General features: G+C 45.5%; 1 long non-coding RNA gene across 1 annotated transcript; it reads right to left on the bottom strand.

Moving 5' to 3' along the window:
* Positions 1–293: 293 nt before the first annotated feature.
* On the bottom strand, positions 294–1,704 carry LOC139819157 (uncharacterized). The gene is made up of 3 exons (XR_011733620.1): positions 1,418–1,704; positions 1,187–1,331; positions 294–1,100 (listed from the first exon to the last, which is right to left on the bottom strand). It is a non-coding gene; the product is annotated as an uncharacterized lncRNA (long non-coding RNA).
* Between the last annotated feature and the right edge of the window lie 4,496 nt (positions 1,705–6,200).

Below are 6,200 nucleotides of genomic sequence, written 5' to 3'. Positions count from 1 at the left end.
CGTGAACCTTCAAAACTTATTCTTTGTCTCTTTCGTAAGAAAGAGACTTTCTTACGAAAGAGACAAAGAATGAGTTTCGAAGGATCACGTTAATCGGAGATGGTGAAACTGCCCTTACATTTATTATTAAAATAAAAAATTAAATTATTTTTAAAAAATATAATATATAAATATAGGATATTGACATGAGTAAAAAAGTTATTATTTACATTTTATAAATGTTTTTATTGTTGTTATACAACTCTGCGTGTAATAAAATTATAATACAATAATATTATTGGCCTATACTACTACGTTTACGCGAGCGTTACTTCTGTAGTAATTTACGATAATTTCTTCGCGTAAACGAGATTTTCTTTCGCGTAAACGGGATTTTGTAGTAACTTATGATAATTTACTCCGCGTAAACGAATGCATTCTCATAAGTTACTATAGAAGTAACGCTCGCGTAAACGTAGTACTACTTTACATTCCATGTTTTCATTCAAAGCCTGTGAGGATTGTATACGAAATAATAAATAATGTAAAGGATCCAAATCGTTTCATTATTTCATATGCAATCCTTAAGGTATTCCTTTCACGGAGGAGCGTATTTTGTAGGCGCTTAAGCAGGGCTTCAGCAAACTTGTATATTGCATTAAACTTATATAAAATCAAGTTATAATTGATTATTATGTTTAATTATAAGAAAAAAGTGAAAATATTACGTGTATTTAGAAATTTTTCATTTTTTAGTAAATTTTATTGTCAGAACAACATAGCAACGCTGCGCTTTTCAGAGCGCCGATTGTAAAATGTTAAGTTGATAACAAAAGTGTCAATGTAAGTGTCAATTTCATTAATCAAAGAATATTGTGACATTTTCTTTTTATCAAAGACAGATTTTATAATAATAATGAGTGATAAGAAACAAAGTGAGGAGTAATGTGGGCAAAAATTAGGGACAATTTGTGAAAATAAAAGTTGATAATAAACCGTACGTGAAGTGGAATGCGTCGAAGGCCAAAGCGAGAGGCTGACGCAACGTTCGAGCAACGTTCAAGGACGACACACGAGGTACGTCCGTAGAAGATAGACGGAGGAAACGCCGGTCGTCGACTCTGAAAAATAGAACGACAACAATGACATTAATTTGTGCCGATTGTCGCTGGATTCACTAATTTTCGATTTATGATAATTAACTTACCAATATTTTCCGTTCTTTCCGAATGTGGAAGTGGAATGCGTCGAAGGCCAAAACGAGAGGCTGACGCAACGTTCGAGCAACGTTCAAGGACGACAAACGAGGTACGTCCGTAGAAGATAGACGGAGGAAACGCCGGTCGTCGACTCTGAAAAATAGAACGACAACGATGACATTAATTTGTGCCGATTCTCGCTGGATTCACTAATTTTCGAATTATGATAACTAACTTACCAATATTCTCCGTTCTTTCGGAATGTGGAAGTGGAATGCGTAAAAGACCAAAGCGAGACGCTGACGCAATGTTTCAACGTTTCAGGATGATACACGAGACACATCCATGTACACATCCATACCGCACAAGATGACCGATCGTTGATTTCGAACACTTACATTACACAAGAAAATTCGGCAATAACTCATGTCGCGATCAGTCGCGATGCTCGTGATTGCTCGCCCGTTGTTGTCTGTTACTACGTGACGACGTGACCTACGTGACTCGGCCACTCGGCTCACGTGACTGATTCAACTGACGCCATATTGAATTTTGGCTACGTAGTTTCATTTTCACGAATAAGACGGAATAGATAGCGCTGAAACGCGAAACGATGAAATTGTACGGGAGAGTACGCACCCTGCTTCGTCTCTACCACGGCATTCCGCTGCTCCTGGCGAAGCCTATCCTCCAGATCCCAAGGCGACACACAAAACGAGGTCCAGAGTATGAGCCTCGACTGAGCGTTCTCAGGTGTCTCCGAACTCCATCGCACTTACTCCCGACGGCCACGGCACAACGAGATCGAGCGTGCTCGGCCTCGTAGCGAGGGTTCTCGCGACCGTAACCCCGGGATCCCGCAATTCCCCGTTGCATATAACGCGTTCCCGCCCACGGTCTCAGCCTTGCCGGCATACAGCACGAGGTGCATACGCCCCCTGGTAAAACACCGCGTCCCTCAAGTATTGTAAGCCCGCCTTCGTTTTATCGTCCGAATGTACGGGTACCACCGAGCTTTGTAATATACCGCGTTTCACTAGTCTCTGTAAAGTCGCGTTCCGTTATTATCTCGTATACCGCGCCGAGTGCACATGCACTACCGATCTGTGTAAATACCGCGTCCTGCCGTAAAACCGCGTCCATTATTATCTCGTATACCGCGCCGAGTGCACATGCACTACCGATCTATGTAAATACCGCGTCCAGCTGTAAAACCGCGTCACTTCGTTATCTCGTATACCGCGCCGAGTGCACCAGCACTACCGATCTATGTAAATACCGCGTCTAGCTATCAACCCGCGTTCCGCATGGTCTGTAATTATCGAATTGAATAAAGCTTTCTATTGTACCTTACGATTGATTATTGTCTCTGGGCCTTTCAGTCGAACTCCTGATCCGGCAAATTAGTCCGCGTTGACGATAAAGTTGGGCCGTTACAAATTTTTTGCAGTTTTGTCCTAATTAGTCGATTTATTTGTCATTTTTAACGACGTGCCAACTGGACTAATCGGAAAGACGTTATATATTGCTAGTCACGGTCGATTTATATTTAAATTGCTTTAAAAAAACAAGAAGTCTACATTAATGAGTAGGGGAGACCGGGGCAAGTTGGCTATGGGACTAATTGTAAGTTGATATATTACTTATATTTCGGCTGGTTTCTAACAAATTGCAGAATCAAGCAAGTGGGGGGGGGGGAGTAAAATCTTTGACACATATGATGTAAGTTGCATTTTATTATGAGCAACAGTCATGAAATGATGGCGTTGAATTGCATTTTTAACAGTGGGAGTAAATTCTCACAATCTCATAAATTTATTTACATTTTTAATAAATGTAGAATTTAATGTTAGTTGCTATCACAGTTAGAAAATATATTTAGTTGATTACCTTTTAAAGAATTTTTAAACAATATATTTTTATATTATGCTTTATATAGTTTATATGTATATACATATGACCCGAAAAAACTTAACTAGCGTTGGGGTATGTTGACATGAAAGGAATCAAGCAAGTTGGTACGGCATGTTCAAACTCATAGCGTGTATGGCTTGTTCTACTTTTAGGTATTGTCGTCAACAAGTTTTATTTACATAAATGTGATTTTATGTTTACATTTAATTTAATTTAATTTTTAATTATTACATCCAGAGTTATTTCTTAAGGTGGTTTGACCGAGCATAAAAATGGCTAGGTTTATTGTGTACACACCCCTGTACACAATAAACCATTTAACATTGTTTTAAAAAAATCGAAATTGTGGTTAATCTTGAAAAATTACTTATAAGTCATCTTATACAGTATGTAACCAACAAAATTCATGAACTGTATGCGAAAACACAGATCTCTAACTCAATAATTGAAAAAAATATAAGCCTCTGAAATTTACATGGTTCATTGTTGGACTACCTACCCTACATATTTTTATTTATTTAATACATATTTATACAGAAAAAAATAATGTATAACAGTAAAAATTAGGGAAGACCGGGGCTAGTTCGTACATGGGGCAGGTAGGTACACGGTAATTATTGCAAAAGTGACAAAAGATAATATTGCATAAAAAATATAGTATTTCCGCAAAAACATTGCGATAATATTTCAATTAGTTATTTTAGGCTGTGAGTAGCGTATTTTTACAAACAAAAAATATTTTTAGTTTTGTATAGCCAAAAGTAAAATATATCAGTGATGTTTATAAATCTTTTTTTTTTTTATTTGAAGAAATTTACTACTGGAATCCCGGGCTATAAGCCCGGTTTCAGCCAGTAGCTCTCCGGATGACAGGGGGGAAGACCCCCTCGCCCTCCTGGTGAGAGGAGCGAGGGGAGTGTAGGATTCTACGCGTGTCCGAAGACACGCGCAGCCTACCCACTAAAATTCCGGATCACCCTCGACGCCGAGCCCATTAAGCCTTCACCTCTGAGCTTCGAGGCTCGGTGGCTTGAAGAGTCGTTATCTGTTTGTGGCAGGACGCAGGCACTCCCGTCCCGCCATCCCTCCCGTCGTTATTGAAAGCTTGGTTCGACGCCCACTTACCAGACGAGACGCCGAACCCCCATTTTCCGTAGTTCTCCCCATCAGGTGCAGGGGGTGTTTCGGAGGTGCTGCACCTCTCGCGCCGCGGTTATTGTTGCGGCGCCTTATTCGCCGGATGACGAATAGAGCGGGTGGGCCCAACATGGACCGCCCACTCTTATATCTAAAGGAGGGAATCCGCCGCATGTGAGGAGTGGCGTTAACGGTTATCCGCTTCCCCGCGACGGATTCTCTCTGCCTCCTCTTTGGAGGACATTACCCGGCCACAAAAAGCCAGAAATGCCCTCCACTTCTCTTCCCTCCCAGCGATTGCCGCCACAATCGCCGGAAGGGAGAGGTCCTGCCCAATGGCATCCATTAGGACACGGCGCTGCACACTCCACGCTGGGCACACTTCCAGTGTGTGCTACACTGTGTCCTTCTCCTCGTCGCAGTGATGGCATGCTGCGGTGGCTTCCTTCCCAATTTTCCACAGGTACTCACCAAAACAGCCATGTCCGGTGAGCACCTGCACAGAATGATACGACAGCCCGTATCTCCGACTGCCTAGCCAGTTCTCTAGGCAGGGCTGGATGGCGTCGATGGTTCTCCTTCCAAATAAGGTGGGGTCCAAGAGGTAGTCTTTCCACTTCCCCACCAGGACCATCTTCTCCTGGAGTCTGATTTCCCGACGTGTCTTGGGCAGGTCAATGTTGTCTCCCCCCCGCTTGCAGGTCTCTTACACGTCTGTGTACTTCGGCCGATTGCCGGGCTGCAAGCACCAACGAGGGGAGTCCCGCCAGAGCCGTCGCCGCCGGATGCGAGACCGTGCAGTATGCCCGCGACACCCGGAGGGCCACGATTTGCTGAACTTGACGCAGCTTCATCTGAATCACGCGTGACCCTTCCGCAGCCGGCGCCCAAACTGGGGCGCCGTAAAGCATCACGGCCTGCACGGTCGTGGCGTATAGTCGGCGAGCACGGCCGCTCGCCCCTCTCAGGTCGACGGTCCCTCTCAGTGCTCGACGGTCCCGCTCCACCTCCACCTCTAGAAGTGGAGTGGAATAAAGAGTTCGGGGTCTACATGGACGACTTGAAGAAAGCCGCCAAACGGATCAAGTCAGGGAAGGCTTCGGGGCCCGACGGAGTTCCAGGGAAAACGTGGGTCCTGGCTACCGGGGAGCTGGCCGGGCGTTTGTGCGAGGTGTTCACAATGTGCCTCAAGCAAGGCCGGTTTCCCCGGACTTGGAAGACGGCTCGTCTGGTCCTCATCCCAAAACCGGACAAGCCCGCCGACCAACCATCGGCATACAGGCCGATAGGCCTGTTGGACGATATCGGAAAGCTATTCGAAAGAGTTCTCGCTGACCGAATCGTCCAGCACCTGTCCCGGACTGGGCTTGATTTGTCACAGGCCCAGTTTGGCTTCCGGGAGGGCAGATCGACTGTGGATGCGATCTTACGGATTCGGGCCCTCCTGGAGGCCGCGATGGAGGCCGACAGGGTGGTGTTGGGCGTTAGCTTTGATGTAGCTAACGCCTTTAACTCCTTGCCGTGGCCAGTGATAAGGAGGGCGCTAAATCACCACGGCGTCCCTCCTTATTTAAGAGCAGTCATACATGACTACCTCCGGGACAGGAGGCTCTTGTACACCGACCGCAATAGCCTTGCCAGGCTATTTGCCACACCTTTTGCCCTGGGAGTTAGGCGAGCAAAGTGCTCGCCGAAACCCCAGCACTTTCATGCTGGCCCCCACGGAGATACGGGTTCCTTCCACTTTTATATCGGCCACAGGCGGCTTCCCCGCAGACTTGTCGTAAAAAAACACAGCCTGCGTCTTCTGGGGAACCACCCTAAGGCCCAACTTGCGCATCGTAGCCACCACTGCCCTCACTGCGACATTCGCCTTTGCTCGGGCTTTATCCCAAGTATCACCCTCGACTCCCAGGAATGTATCATCGGCAAAGCCGTTTAGCCAACATCCCGGGAGGAGGGCGATCCGGA

The sequence above is a fragment of the Temnothorax longispinosus genome, chromosome 9 (genome assembly GCF_030848805.1).
Source record: "Temnothorax longispinosus isolate EJ_2023e chromosome 9, Tlon_JGU_v1, whole genome shotgun sequence".
In the NCBI taxonomy this organism is placed as follows: domain Eukaryota; kingdom Metazoa; phylum Arthropoda; class Insecta; order Hymenoptera; family Formicidae; genus Temnothorax; species Temnothorax longispinosus.
The sequence above is the reverse complement of the archived record's forward strand: the minus strand, read 5'-3'. Positions and strand labels throughout refer to the sequence as shown.